This window comes from Entelurus aequoreus, linkage group LG23 (assembly GCF_033978785.1).
Source record: "Entelurus aequoreus isolate RoL-2023_Sb linkage group LG23, RoL_Eaeq_v1.1, whole genome shotgun sequence".
Lineage (NCBI taxonomy): Eukaryota > Metazoa > Chordata > Actinopteri > Syngnathiformes > Syngnathidae > Entelurus > Entelurus aequoreus.
In genome coordinates, this window is record NC_084753.1 from 32,075,185 (window position 1) to 32,090,752 (window position 15,568).

General features: G+C 39.4%; 1 protein-coding gene across 1 annotated transcript in view; it reads left to right on the forward strand.

Moving 5' to 3' along the window:
• Positions 1-1,248: 1,248 nt before the first annotated feature.
• Positions 1,249-15,568, forward strand: part of emilin1a (elastin microfibril interfacer 1a) — a 175,910-nt gene continuing 161,590 nt past the window's right edge. Inside the window, exon 1 of the mRNA XM_062034675.1 lies at positions 1,249-1,343. The gene's annotated coding sequence lies outside the window, so the exon portion shown is untranslated. The remainder of the gene's footprint in view (positions 1,344-15,568) is intronic.

Below are 15,568 nucleotides of genomic sequence, written 5' to 3' on the forward strand. Positions count from 1 at the left end.
AAAAAATCACAAGACTATTTCATCTCTACAGGCCTGTTTCATGAGGGGTTTTCCTTAGTCCTCAGGGAAAAAAAAAAAAAAATCTCCTGTGGATTGAGGAAAACCCCTCATGAAACAGGCCTGTAGAGATGAAATAGTCTTGTGATTTTTTCCCACACATACATATTACGCTCTACCACGGTATCGAGCACTATTTTTTGGATAATCTAATTAAGACATATATATATATATATATATATATATATATATATATATATATATATATATATATATATATATATATATATATATATATATATATATATATATATATATATATATATATATATATATAAGGGCTGCAACTAACAGCTAATTAGATAATCGATTAATCTGTCGATTATTACTTCGATTTATCGATTCATAATCGGATAAAAGAGACAAACTACATGGTAAATGGTAAATGTGTGGTACTTGTATAGCGCTTTTCTACCTTTTTAAGGAACTCAAAGCGCTTTGACACTATTTTCCACATTCACCCATTCACACACACACATTCACCCATTCACACATTTCTATCCTTTCCAGTATTTTATTGAGAAAAAAAACAGCATACTGGCACTATACTTATTTTGATTATTGTTTCTCAACTGTTTGTAAATGTTGCAGTTTATGAATAAAGGTTTATTAAAAAATAAATAAAAAAAAAAAAAAAAAAAAAAAAAAAAAAAGTAGCCTCTGCGCATGCGAATAGCATAGATCCAACGAACCAATGACTAAATTAATCGCCAACTATTTTAATAATCAATTTTAATCGATTTAATCGATTAGTTGTTGCAGCCCTAATATATATAATATAATATATATTATATTATAATATAATATAATATATATATATATATATATATATATATATATATATATATATATATATATATATATATATATATATATATATATATATATATATATATATATATATATATATATATATATATATATATATATATATATATATATATATATATATATATATATATATATATATATATATATATATATATATTGTATTCTATTTTAGTTACTTTGAATTTACAACCCCCTGGCGCTGCTTTGTACTGTTTTTGTACTGTTTTGTACTGTTTTTGTACTTACTTTGATTATTATTTTCAACTGTTTGTAAATGCTGAAATTTATAAATAAAGGTTTCTTTAAAAAAAAGTATAGAGGTTGTTATGCCCATTTGATTGTAGACTCTTACTGACATCTAGTGGCGGGAGGAAGTTACTACGCTTGGTTTGTTTGGGCCCTTCCGGGTCGACGCAGACAAGTTAACTCTTACACGCCTTGGAAAAGATACGTCTGTAAGTAAATTGTTTTTTTTAACTTGTTTATATAACTCAATATTAAGGTGGAGAGTGGTTCCATTTGATAGTAAGATGTTTATGAAAAAACGATTTGTGTCCATTTTTAATGGATGTTTTGAGGACCTAAAATGGCTGCCAATTGTGTGTATTCCAGTCTTGTCTGTAGTGAGGGCAGAACAAAGGTCAAGTCGCATTATTGCTCAAATTGTCAAGTGATGGAATTGAAGGTGAAAAGCCTTTAGCAGAATTGATTTGCAGACTCGGCTTTCCGTATATCGAGAGGCGATTAACATTGTTATCACCAGTAAAGATGAGGTCACCTACCTAGGTTCCATTCTAGAGGCTAATCTTTCCTGTGATAAAATGGCAACCAAGGTAATCAAAAAAGGTCAACCAACGAACGAGATTTCTCTACAGAATCTCCTCTCTGGTCAACAACAGCACCATGACGATTCTAGCGGGAACTCTCGTTCAACCCTTTTTCGACTACGCATGCACCTCCTGGTACCCTAGCACCTCCAAAACCCTCAAATCTAGACTCCAAACATCCCAGAACAAGCTAGTCAGGTTACTTCTAGACCTCCACCCCAGATCACACCTCACTCCTACCCACTTCTCCAAAGTGGGCTGGCTCAGGGTGGAGGACAGAGTAAAACAACTTGCACTGAGCCTAGTCTATAAAATCCGCTACACCTCCCTGATACCGAAGTACATGTCAAACTACTTCCTTAACGTAAATGACCGCCATAATCACAACACCAGGGCCACTAACCACGTCAAACCCAGATTCCGATCTAACAAAGGTCTTAACTCATTCTCCTTCTATGCCACATCAATATGGAATGCACTCCCAACAGGTGTAAAAAAAAGGGCATCTCTATCCTCCTTCAAAACCGCACTAAAACAACACCTCCAGGCAACTACAACCCTAGACTAACACCCTCCCCCTTCCACACCCCACCTCCCCGGATTGTAAATAATCAAATGTATATACTTGTTCTTATGCTTTCTGAGCTCACTATGTTCACTACTTGCTGTACATATCCTACCAAGTCAGACCTACACTGTTTCAATGTCAATTTCTCAGATGATATCATTGTTGATGACTGAAATATGCTGATATCAACCAAACCTAACCCCCCCATCCCATCCCAACCCCCTCCACATCCCACCCCCCAGGATTTTAAATAATGTAAATAATTCAATGTTTGTACTCCAATGATTAACTTGTGTGATGACATGAATTGATTAACGTGGACCCCGATTTAAACAAGTTGAAAAACTTATTGGGGTGTTACCATTTAGTGGTCAATTGTACGGAATATGTACTGTACTGTGCAATCTACTAATAGAAGTCTCAATCAATCAATCAATCTCCATCAAACAAGCTTAGCCATTCTTGACCCAGTCACTGCTAAATATATATATATATATATATATATATATATATATATATATATATATATATATATATATATATATATATATATATATATATATATATATATAACTGCACATTCCCCCTGAATATTGACACTGCCCCTGGTGGCAGGCGGCGTTAGTGCTGGTTATAAGGGCGTTGCGCAGGGTTCGAATCCCGGCTGGGATGTGTCATGAAGGGGTTTTATTATGTTAAATGTGTTGTTTTGCACTAATGAAAATAATGTATTTCCCCTGGATTTGTTTTAATTCACACACGCATCAAATTAAATTAAAATCTATTTTAATAAAGCAAAAAAACAACATGCATACGTTGAGGCATGTTAGCGGTAGCATGCTAACATTAACGTGCTAACTTTTGAGCCAATTTTACAGCCAAACGCCTCTGACTCATATAACTTGGTACTTAATGCATGCTAGCATGCTATTTATAATCTGCTAACTTTTTTTGTTGTTGCCAGTTTTACATCCAAACGCCTCTGACTCCTATAACTTGGTTTGATTGATTGATTGATTGAGACTTTTATTAGTAGGTTGCACAGTGAAGTACATATTCCGTACAATTGACCACTAAATGGTAACACCCGAATAAGTTTTTCAACTTGTTTAAGTCGGGGTCCACTTAAATTGATTCATGATACAGATATATACTATCATATATACTATCATCATAATACAGTCATCACACAAGATAATCACATTGAATTATTTACATTATTTACAATCAGGAGTGTGGAGGGGGGGTGGGGTGGGGGGGTGGGGGGGGGGTAGTGGACATAGAGAGAGAGAGAGAGAGATCAGAAGGCATAAGAAAAAGAATCTGCATTTGATTGTTTACATTTGATTATTAGCAATCCGGGTAGGGTGTTAGTTTAGGGTTGTAGCTGCCTGGAGGTGAACTTTTATAGCGGTTTTGAAGGAGGATAGAGATGCCCTTTCTTTTATACCTGTTGGGAGCGCATTCCACATTGATGTGGCATAGAAAGAGAATGAGTTAAGACCTTTGTTAGTTCGGAACCTGGGTTTAACGTGGTTAGTGGAGCACCCCCTGGTGTTGTGGTTATGGCGGTCATTTACGTTAAGGAAGTAGTTTGACATGTACATCGGTATCAGGGAGGTGTAGCGGATTTTATAGACTAGGCTCAGTGCAAGTTGTTTAACTCTGTCCTCCACCTTGAGCCAGCCCACTTTAGAGAAGTGGGTAGGAGTGAGGTGGGATCTGGGGTGGAGGTCTAGAAGTAACCTGACTAGCTTGTTCTGAGATGTTTGGAGTTTAGATTTGAGGGTTTTGGAGGTGCTAGGGTACCAGGAGGTGCATGCGTAATCGAAAAAGGGTTGAACGAGAGTTCCCGCCAGAATCCTCAAGGTGCTTTTGTTGACCAGAGAGGAAATTCTGTAGAGAAATCTCGTTCGTTGGTTAACCTTTTTGATTACCTTGGTTGCCATTTTATCACAGGAAAGGTTAGCCTCTAGAATGGAACCTAGGTAGGTGACCTCATCTTTCCTGGTGATGACACTGTCACCTACTTTTATGGTGAAGTGATTGACTCTCTTAAGTTTGATGTGGGACCCAAACAGGATGGATTCTGTTTTACCCAAGTGGATGGATAGCTTGTTGTCAGCGAGCCAGGTGCAAGTTCTACAGAGCTCAGCACTGAGGATTTTCTCCACCTGTGACTTGTCCTTGTCTGATACCAGCAAGGCAGAGTCATCCGCAAACAAAAACAATTCACAGTCACATGCCGATGACATGTCGTTTATGTATATTAGGAACAGTAAAGGTCCCAATATACTGCCTTGGGGGACTCCACAGCTCACCGAGAGGGGGGGGGACACGGTGCCGTTCACCTCTACCACCTGCTCCCTCCCCTCCAAGTAAGACTGCATCCAGCTCCAAGAGGTTTTGTTAAATCCGATTGCTCTGAGCTTATCCAACAGTATAGCGTGGTTAACGGTGTCAAAGGCCTTCTGAAGGTCCAGCATGACCATGCCGCAGTATTTGCCCGCGTCCACCTCATGTTTGATGTGGTCGGTCAGATAGAGAAGGCATGTGTCAGTGGAGTGGTTAGTTCTGAAGCCGGATTGGAATTTGTACATGAGTTTATTAGTGGCAAGGTAACTATCGACCTGTTCATAAACTATTTTCTCCATTACTTTCGAAATGGAGCTGAGAATAGAAACAGGTCGGTAGTTGCCAGGTTCCAATTTGCTTCCTTTTTTAAAGAGGGGAGTTACTCTTGCTATCTTAAAATCTTTTGGTACTTGGCCTTGTGTAATTGATAGGTTTATTATGTGCGTGATGATCGGGGCAATGATGGAGGCAGAGTCCCTGAGGAATCTGGAGGGAATATTATCAAGGCCGGTGGCCTTGTTAGGGTGGAGCGCGCTCAATTTTTTAAACACCTCATCAGCTGTGACCATTTCTAATTTGAAATCATTGTTGGATACTCCTAGCTTTCTGTAGAAGGCTTTAATGTGTTCTACACCAAAGCGACCAGAGTGGTGGGACAGCTTGTTGACAAGAGTTGCAGCTATGCTGGTGAAAAAGGCGTTAAGTCTGCTAGCTACCTCCATTTTGTCTGTAATGAGGGAGTCACCCTCCTTGATGCTGATGTTGGTGAGTCTTGTTTTAAGTTTCTGGCTGCAACCAGGAAGCTGGTTGTTGAGAATTTTCCAGAGCTCACGTGGCTTATTCGTGTTTTCCTCTATTTTGTCGTTAATGTAATTTTTTTTTAAGGATTTAGTCAGGTTGGTTGACTTATTTCTTAATTTATTGCATTGCTTTTTGAGAGTTGAAAGGAGTAATTTGAGGTTGATATTATTGGGTTGTTTATCTACTTCTGTTTTACATTTTTGGTATTCAGAGTATTTCCTGTCTCTGTCTTTTATGGCAGCTAATAGGTCCGGATTCATCCATGGTTCCGAGCGGGCTTTGATCCTGACTGTTTTCACGGGAGCCATGTCCTTTAGTATCTTTAGGAACGCGGTTTTGAAGCGATCCCAAGCGACATCGACCAGGTTGCTCGCGAGCACAGGGGACCAGTCCCACTCATCTAATTTTAAATTGAAATTGTCATTGGAGTATTTTTTGAGGGATCTGGATTGGGCTGTTATGTGGCCATTGGCTTTAGGTTTAGCTATTTTACGGGTGCAGAAGGTTAGATAGTGGTCGCTAAGACCACAGATCATGACCCCACTATTTTTTATTTTAGGCCGGTCTGAAGTGAGAATGAGATCTATGGTTGATTGGGTGGAATCACACACCCTTGTGGGTAGCGCTATTAGCTGGGAAAGACCGTGCAGATTACAAAATTTGCTGAAGGATCTGAAGACAGGCGCATCTTTGCGTTGAATATCTGTGTTCAGATCCCCAGTTATAATTTTCTCCATGTTGTCTGTCCCCTCCAAGCATTCTTCCAAAGCCCCATAGAAATCACTCTGATTAGGGGGTCTATAAACAGTCCCTATTAGTACCGGCTTAGCATTTTTAAATTTGATTTCCGCCCACACAGATTCCAGGTACTTCATGCATGTTAACCTGCTAACTTTTTGGCCAATTGTATACACATTTTTAACTTTGTACTTGACACATTGTGTTAGCATGCTAACATTAGCATAACTTTTTTAGCCAATTTTACAGCCATACACCTCATACACTTAACTTGGTACTTCACGCACGCTAACTGTTAGCATGCTAACATTTGTATGATAACTTTTTTAGCCAATTTTACAGCCAAACACCTCGCACACACATAACTTTGTACTTGACACACGCTAACATTAGCATACTAAAATTAGCATGCTAACATTAGCATGCAAACTTTTTTAGCCAATTTTATAGCCAAACATCTCATACACTTAACTTGCTACTCGACACATGCTAACTGTTAGCAAGCTAACATTAGCATGGTAAAAATGTTTGGGCCAATTTTACAGCCAATCACCTCATACACATATATAACTTTGTACTTGACACATGCTAACTGTTAGCATGCTAACATTAGCATGATCCCTTTTTTTAGCCAATTTTACAGCCAAACACTTCATCCACATATATAACTTTGTACGTGACACATGCTAATTGTTAGCATGCTAACATTTGCATGATAACTTTTTTAGCCAATTTTACAGCCAAACACCTTACACACATATAACTTTGTACTTGACAAATGCTAACTGTTAGCAAGCTAAAAATAGCATGATAAGTTGTTTTTTTTAGCCAATTTTACAGCCAAACACCTCACACACATATAACTTGGTAGTTGAGAAATGCTAACTGTTAGCATGCTAAAATTAGCATGATAACCTTTTTTTTTAGCCAATTCTACAGACAAACACCTCATACACACATAACTTTGTACTTGACACATGCTAACATTAGCATGCAAACTTTTTTAGCCAATTTTACAGCCAAACGCCTCTGACTCATATAACTTTGTACTTGACAGACGCTAACTGTGTGTTAACATTAGCATGCTAACTTTTTTAGCCAAATTTACAGCCGAACACCTCATACACATATAACTTGGTACTTGACACATGCTAACAGTTAACATGCTAACATTAGCGTGCTAGCTTCCTTTTTTTTTGGCCAATTTTACAGCCTCTGACTCATATAACTTGGTACTTAATGCATTTTAAGTGTTAGCATATTAACCTGCTAACTTTTTGGCCAATTTTACAGCCAAACACCTCATACACATATAACTTGGTGCTTGATACATGCTATTGTGTGTAGAATTTTGAGAACAAAAAAATTATTGATTCTATTTTGGAATAAGGCGGTAACAGAACAAAATGTGGAAAAAAGTGAAGCGCTGTGAATACTTTCTGGATGCACTGAATGTACATGTGATTTTTTATTTTTAATACATTTGCCAACATTTTGTAAAAAAAAAAACATTTTTACGTTGTCATTGCGAGGTATTGTGTGTAGAATTTTAAGGACAAAAAATTATTGGTTCCTTTTTTGGAATAGGGCTGTTATATAACATAACAAAATGCGGAAGAAGTGAAGTGCTGTGAGTACTTTCCGGATGCACGGAATGTACATGTGAATTTTTTTTTTTTGTAATAACTTTACAAAAAAAAAACTTTTTCACATTGTCCTGATGGAATATTGAGTGTAGAATTTTGAGGACAAAAATGAATTTAATCAATTTGGAATAAGACTGTAACATTACAAAATGTGGAAAAAGTGAAGTGCTGTGAATACTTTCTGGATGCACTGTATGTACATGTAATTTTTATTTTTTATTTTTTAACAACTTTGCAAAAAAAAAAACCAAAAAACTTTTTCACATTGTCATAATGAGGTCTTGTGTGTAGAATTTTAAGGACTCTGGGGTTAGGGTTAGGGTTAGGAAAAGACTTGTTTCCATTTTGGAATGCGGCTGTAACAGGGCAACATGTATGTAGTATGTTACTGTGGAGGACGAATGCAGTGCCGATGTTTACACACGTCAAGACACAGACAGGTGTGGAACAGGTGTCAGGTGATTGGATGTTAGCACACTTTTTACGAGTCTCCTGTGTGAAGAACAGGAAGTACATGATCGTCGGCGAGGATGGAAGGAATTCTTTAGAATACATTTTTTCCTCTGAAAATATGCTGCTCCGACACTGAAATACGTCAAGTGATTTTTTTGTGTTTTTACAAGATAATGTGTTTAGCTGGAACACACCCTTTCCCTTTTCTGACGTCTCAGCCATATGGCTGGAAGCTGTATCACGATAATTGTAACCTGATATCGATTGTTATTGATTTTCTTTTGACCTAGGGAAAATAAGGAGCAGGAGAAAAATAATAAATAATAAAAACAAAATAATATCTTATGTGCTGATATCACATCAATATCAGTATCTGCCAACACGCAAGGCTCCAATATCGGTATCATGTCAGAAGTGGAAAAAGTTGTATCAGGTCACCCGTATCTACAATTTCTTTCTTCATCTTATTAAAACTTAATTCTTGTAAAATCATAACATTTTCTCACACAACTACCACTTTTATCTTGTAAAATTCCGATATTTCTTCTAAATTTCTAGATTAAAAAAAAAAATATCCAAAATTTTTTCCTCGTAAAAAAATAGCTGTTTTCATCTTTTTAACACTTTAGTAAAGGTTTTTACTTTGTAATTATTTTTTTAAATAAATGTAGCAATATTTTCTCATAAAATTATTACCTTTTCCACAGAGCTGGGCGATACGGCTGTAATGTATCACGATACAAGTGTTTTATATCGCTCGATACGGATCATTATGGATATTTTTATGACGTATGAAAAATAAGGAGCAGGATAAAAAATATGTTTTATTTGAAATGTAACTTCCTCTGATTAACCTGAGAAGAACTATTTTCTGCAGGTTTAGTGCTGGGAAATAACGGCTGTGTAACATTAATTTGCCCTGTTATTATTTAACTATGGAAACACATTTTTGTTATGTCGTAATTATTTAAATATTATTATTATATAGGTCAATATCGAAATTTTCACAATTTTTATGACCTATGGAAAATAAGAAGCAGGATACAAATATGTGATTTGAAATGTAACTTCCCCTAATTATAAACCCTCAGCTATCAAGGCAGAAAGGAAATGTCAACACAAGCATGGAAAACACTCAAAGTAAACAAAATGGTAAAATCACGTTAAACACTTAACAATAAGCTCTTAAAAATAAGGAGGATGTAGAAAGGCTTCATAAAGTGTAAGAAAATAGTGCAAAGTGTTAACATGTAAACAGAGAAACCAGAAAATAACTATTCTGCAAGTTTAGTGCTGGGAAATAATGGCTGTGTAACATTAATTTGCCCTGTTGTTCTTACTTAACTATGGAAATGAATTTTTGTTGCACAGTAATTATTTAGATATTATTATTATATCGGGCTATATCAATAATTATTAAAAAAATGTTATGCCCTATGGAAAATAAGGAGCGGGATAAATATATTTTATTTAAAATTTAACCTTCCTCTGATTATCTATCAAAGCAGAAAGGAAATGTCAACACAAGCATGGAAAACACTAAAAAAATGTAAACAAGATAGTAAAATAATATTGAACACTTAACAGTAAGCTCTTAAAATTAAGGAATATATAAGAAATGCTTCATAAAGTGTAAGAAAATAGTGCAAAGTGTGAAAATGTAAACAGAGAAACCAGAGAAGAACTATATTCTGCAGGTTTAGTGCTGGGAAAGAACAGCTGTGTAACATTAATTTGCCCTGTTGTTCTGAACTATGGAAATTAATTTTTGTTACGCAGTAATTATTTAAATATCAATATTATATCGGGCAATATTGATAATTATTGCATTTTTGTATGACCTATGGAAAATAAGGAGCAGGATAAAAAATATTGTATTTGAAATGTAACTTCCTCCGATTATCTGTCAAAGCAGAAAGGAAATGTCAACACAAGCATGGATAACACTCAATGTAAACAAAATAGTAATAAGGTCTTAAAAATAAGGAATATGTAAGAAATGCTTGATAAAGTGTACAAAAATAGTGCAAAGTGTGAAAATGTAAACATGGAGAAATCTGAGAAGAACTATATTCTGCAGGTTTATAGGCAGGAAGTTACAGCTGTGCGCTAAAGGGTGAGCTAAGGTGGTGTGCTATTAGTGGTCTTGCCTTGCATCATTTACAGACCATATTGGTCTGACTACGGTCCCTTTTGAAAAGATCCAAAATCCTGTCCAGGTGACTTTCCCTCTTTTTATCCACAATTTCTTCATTTTGACTGTCTCTTGCAAAGAATCTACCGCCAGACAAAGAAACTTGATAAACAAATAAAATAAAATCAATCTGCGTGTAGGGAAGAATAGACATCATGTGATTAAAATGTTTTAATTTGAGTGACCAAATCCTATGTCTGCCAGTGTTGTCGTGTCATCGCTGTATTATGATATCATCATGATACAGTAGGCCGATGCAGCCTATCACGAGTTTTAAAGAAAAAAACGTGTGTAAAGGAAGAAGTTGAACAGAATGACAAAAAGTGGCACCTGCTGGTTGATCTTTGGGATGGACCAAAATATTGTTTGGTCAGCAGTCTGTCAGGAAATCCAAAGAATTTGCAGTCTCAGCAGTTTCAGCCACTGGAATTGTTTCCTGAAATGTTTTACTTCCCTCGAGGACATCCTCAAACTTGTCTGACTGATATCCAAAGATATGGTATTCTTCACTTTTTATTCACTTGGCTCGCTGAAATCAAACATGTGTCACATAAACAGCCAAGAAAGATAAGAAACGTGATTATTTTAAAGAAATATACATCATTTGTGGGAGATTATACTTTTAATTATTAAATTATAACCACATAAATAAATATACTGTAGCGGGGCACTAATTGTTCTCATCACCAGATTGGGGTTTGGTGGATAGGTCGGATGTCAATCAATCAATCAATGTTTATTTCTATAGCCCTAAATCACAAGTGTCTCAAAGGGCTGCACAAGCCACAACGACATCCTCGGTACAGAGCCCACATAAGGGCAAGGAAAAACTCACCCCAGTGGGACGTCGATGTGAATGACTATGAGAAACCTTGGAGAGGACCGCATATGTGGGTAACCCCCCCCTCTAGGGGCGACCGAAAGCAATGGATGTCGAGTGGGTCTGACATAATATTGTGAAAGTCCAGTCCATAGTGGATTTAACACAATAGTGAGATTCCGGTCCATAGTGGGGCCAGCAGGAGACCATCTCGAGCGGAGACGGGTCAGCAGCGCAGAGATGTCCCCAACCGATGCACAGGTCCACCTCGGGTCCCGACTCTGGACAGCCAGAACTTAATCCGTGGCCACCGGACCTGTGTGTTCCCCCCTCCACAAGGGAGTGGGGGGCAGAGGAGAAAATAAAATAAACGGCAGATCAACTGGTCTAAAAAGGGGGTCTATTTAAAGGCTAAAGTATACAAATTAGTTTTAAGATGGGACTTAAATGCTTCTACTGAGGTAGCATCTGTAACTGTTACTGGGAAGGCATTCCAGAGTACTGGAGCCCGAATAGAAAACGCTCTATAGCCCGCAGACTTTTTTGGGGCTCTGGAAATCACTAATAAGCCGGAGTTCTTTGAACGCAGATTTCTTGCCGGGACATATGGTACAATACAATCAGCAAGATAGGATGGCGCTAGACCGTGTAGTATTTTATACGTAAGTAGTAAACCCTTAAAGTCACATCTTAAGTGCACAGGAAGCCAGTGCAGGTGAGCCAGTATAGGTATATATATATATGTATATAAGTATATAAAAGTATATACAGTATAGGCGTAATATGATCAAACTTTCTTGTTCTTGTCAAAAGTCTAGCAGCCGCATTTTGTACCAACTGTAATCTTTTAATGCTAGACATAGGGAGACCCGAAAATAATACGTTACAGTAATCGAGACGAGACGTAACAAACGCATGAATAATGATCTCAGCGTCGCTAGTGGCCAAAATGGAACGAATTTTAGCGATATTACGGAGATGAAAGAAGGCTGTCTTAGTAACACTCTTAAAGTGTGACTCAAATGAGAGAGTTGGGTGGAAGATAATACCCAGATTATTTACCGAGTCGCCTTGTGTAATTGTTTGGTTGTCAAATGTTAAGGTGGTATTATGAAATAGATGTCGGTGTCTCGCAGGACCGATAATCAGCATTTCCGTTTTATTGGCGTTGAGTTGCAAAAAGTTAGCGGACATCCATTGTTTAATTTCATTAAGACACCAGTTATAAGGGGACACACTTCCGGGGGAAAAAGGGTTGTTGTTGTTGCTGTTGTGGAAAGAAGTCTGATAATAAACTCATCGGCTCAGAACTACTGCTCTCTCGCCTCCTTACCTCGACTCCCACATTGGTGACCCCGACGTTTTTCGGACATGTTAAACGTTGCTGGTCTCGTCATGCCTGACTGCTCAGAGCCATTACTACAGCCAATAGCGGCTACCGCCGTTTTTGCTGCAACAGTGAAACTCCCGGAGTTCTGGCAGCGCGATCCTGAGCATGTAGAAGCCCAGTTTCCGACTTTGGTTCGACAAGTAAGGTGCGTTAAAAACTTTATTGCTGCGGCTGTACCGGCTGTCCGACGCCGAGCGAGCTGATCGCCTCTTGTCTCTCAACGGCCTGAGAGACCGCAAGCCTATCGAGCTAATGGAGAATATGCTCGCATTGCTCGGTTCCGGGGACGCATCGTTCCTGTTCGTGCAGCTGTTTCTCCGTCAGCTACCGCCCCCGGTACGCACGCTGCTCGCCAACTTGCCATTAGTCACCACGAAAGATTACCAAGGTTTGGCTGAGGAGGCGCACATGATTCTTCTAGCTGCTAGCCAGTTCAGCGTTCAAACTCTGCTGCCTGCACCGACCTGGAATGCACCTGAGCAGTGTCGGACCGTCGCCGCAAGGAGGCATAGTTATGCTTTTCGGGCGGCATGGCGTAGTGGGCAGAGCGCCCGTGTCAGAAACCTGAGGGTTGCAGGTTCGCTCCCCGCCTCTTACCATGCCGTTGTGTCCTTGGGCAGGACACTTCACCCTTGCCCCCGGTGCCGCTCACACCGGTGAATGAATGTTGAATGAATGATAGGTGGTGGTCGGAGGGGCCGTAGGCGCAAATTGGCAGCCACGCTTCCGTCAGTCTACCCCAGGGCAGCTGTGGCTACGAAAGTAGCTTACCACCACCAGGTGTGAATGAATGATGGGTTTTTAACATGTAAAGCGACTTTGGGTACTTAGAAAAGCGCTATATAAATCCCAGGTATTATTATTATTATTTTATTACCGCCATTTTGGGACCAAGGCAAAGTGCTGCATGCCGCCGTGCGCTTTCCCGGGCCAGGGAAACGCCAGGGCCGGTGCTCAGTGGCAGCAGTGAGCACGGGCAGAGTGGGTAAGCTGCTCTTTGTCACAGACGGTTTGTCGGGCCGCCGCTGGCTGGTGGACTTGGGTGTCCAGACGAGTATCCTGCCTGCATCAGCTGTGGATGCACTGGAAGATAACCTTGGGCCCCCGCTGAGTGCCGCCAATGCAACCATCATCCGCACTTTCGGCACCAGGTCAGTGACTGTTTCGTTTTCTGACCGCACGTTCACCTGGGACTTCGTTATTGCCTCTGTCCATCCATCCATCCATCTTCAACCGCTTATCCGGAATCGGGTCGCGGGGGCAACAGCTCCAGCAGAGACCCCCAGACTTCCCTCTCCAGAGCAACATTAGCAACTTCCTCCTGGGGAATCCCGAAGCGTTCCCAGGCTATAGAGGAGATGTAATCCCCCCCTTCTGGTCCTTGGCCGGCCACGGGGTCTCCTCCTAGTGGGACGTGCAACGAGGACCTCCTTAGGGAGACACTCGTGAGGCATCCGCACGAGATGCCCGAACCACCTAAGCTGGCTCCTTTCCAAGCGAAGGAGCAGCGGCTCTACTCCGAGTCTCTCTCGGGTGACTGAACTTCTCACCCTATCTCTAAGGAAACTCATTTCGGCCGCTTGTATCCGCGATCTTATTTTTTCGGTCATGACTCACACTTCATGACCATATTGCCTCTGTGGCCGTACCTATTCTGGGGGCAGATTTTCTGTGTGCAAATAGACTGTTGGTGGACGTCTCGAATGGCCGTTTAATTGACTCTGTCGCTTTCTCCACTATTCCATGCACACTGGGGGGACCGTAGCCTGTGGCCGTCGGTGTGGGGGATGTTTATCAATGGCTTCTTGCAGAGTTTCCAAAACTGACTGTACCGACGTTTTCAGAAGCAGCCCTACAGTGGGCCCACCTGTTTTCGCCCGGGCACGGAGGCTTGACTCTGCTAAACTGGCCCTGGCACAGCAGGAATTTGCCACAATGGAGAGACTGGGGATTGTACAGCGTTCCAACAGTCCTTGGGCTTCACCTCTACATGTGGTACCGAAGCCTGGTGGGCTGTGGCGGCCTTGTGGTGACTTTTGCCGACTAAATAATGTCACCATGCCGGACCGTTACCCAATCCCGCACATTCAGGACTTTTCTTCACGGCTGGCTGAAGCGTCTATTTTCTCGAAGGTAGATTTACAGGTACCTGTAAATGAGTTGGACATACCGAAGACTGCCATAATAACTCCTTTTGGATTATTTGAGTTTGTGAATTCAATTCAAGTGTGAGTCAAAAAGTATAAAATGGCTGGACATAAATAATGATAATAAATCATTAAATGGTGCTGTTAGGTCATGACAGGTTGAAATACAATTCTGACATCAAAGTTTGAAAGTAAATGTTGTAAAAAATCCTCTTGAAACCTTTCAAAGTGATGTTCACTGACAACTTCTTGCTTCTTTCTGGGCTTTTATTTTGCCTTCAGCTCCAAAACACTTGATATCTCTGCCCAGTGAACATAAACAACAAGTTGGCTGAGGCATACTACTTTCTATGTGCTTTTACTTTGTAGTAACCGCACAACATACATAAAGTACTTTTACTTTGTAGTAACTGCACAACATACATTAAATACTTTTACTTTGTAGTAACTGCACTACATACATTAAATACTTTTACTTTGTAGCAACTGCGCAACATGCATGAAGTACTTTTACTTTGTAGTAACCGCACAACATACATGAAGTACTTTTACATTGTAGTAACCTCACAACATACATGAAGTACTTTTACTTTGTAGTAAACTCACAACATACATGAAGTACTTTTACTTTGTAGTAAACTCACAACATACATGAAGTACTTTTACTTTTTAGTAACCGCACAACATGCATGAAGTACTTTTACTTTGAGATAAAATAATATCCGTGTTTCTCCTTTAAGA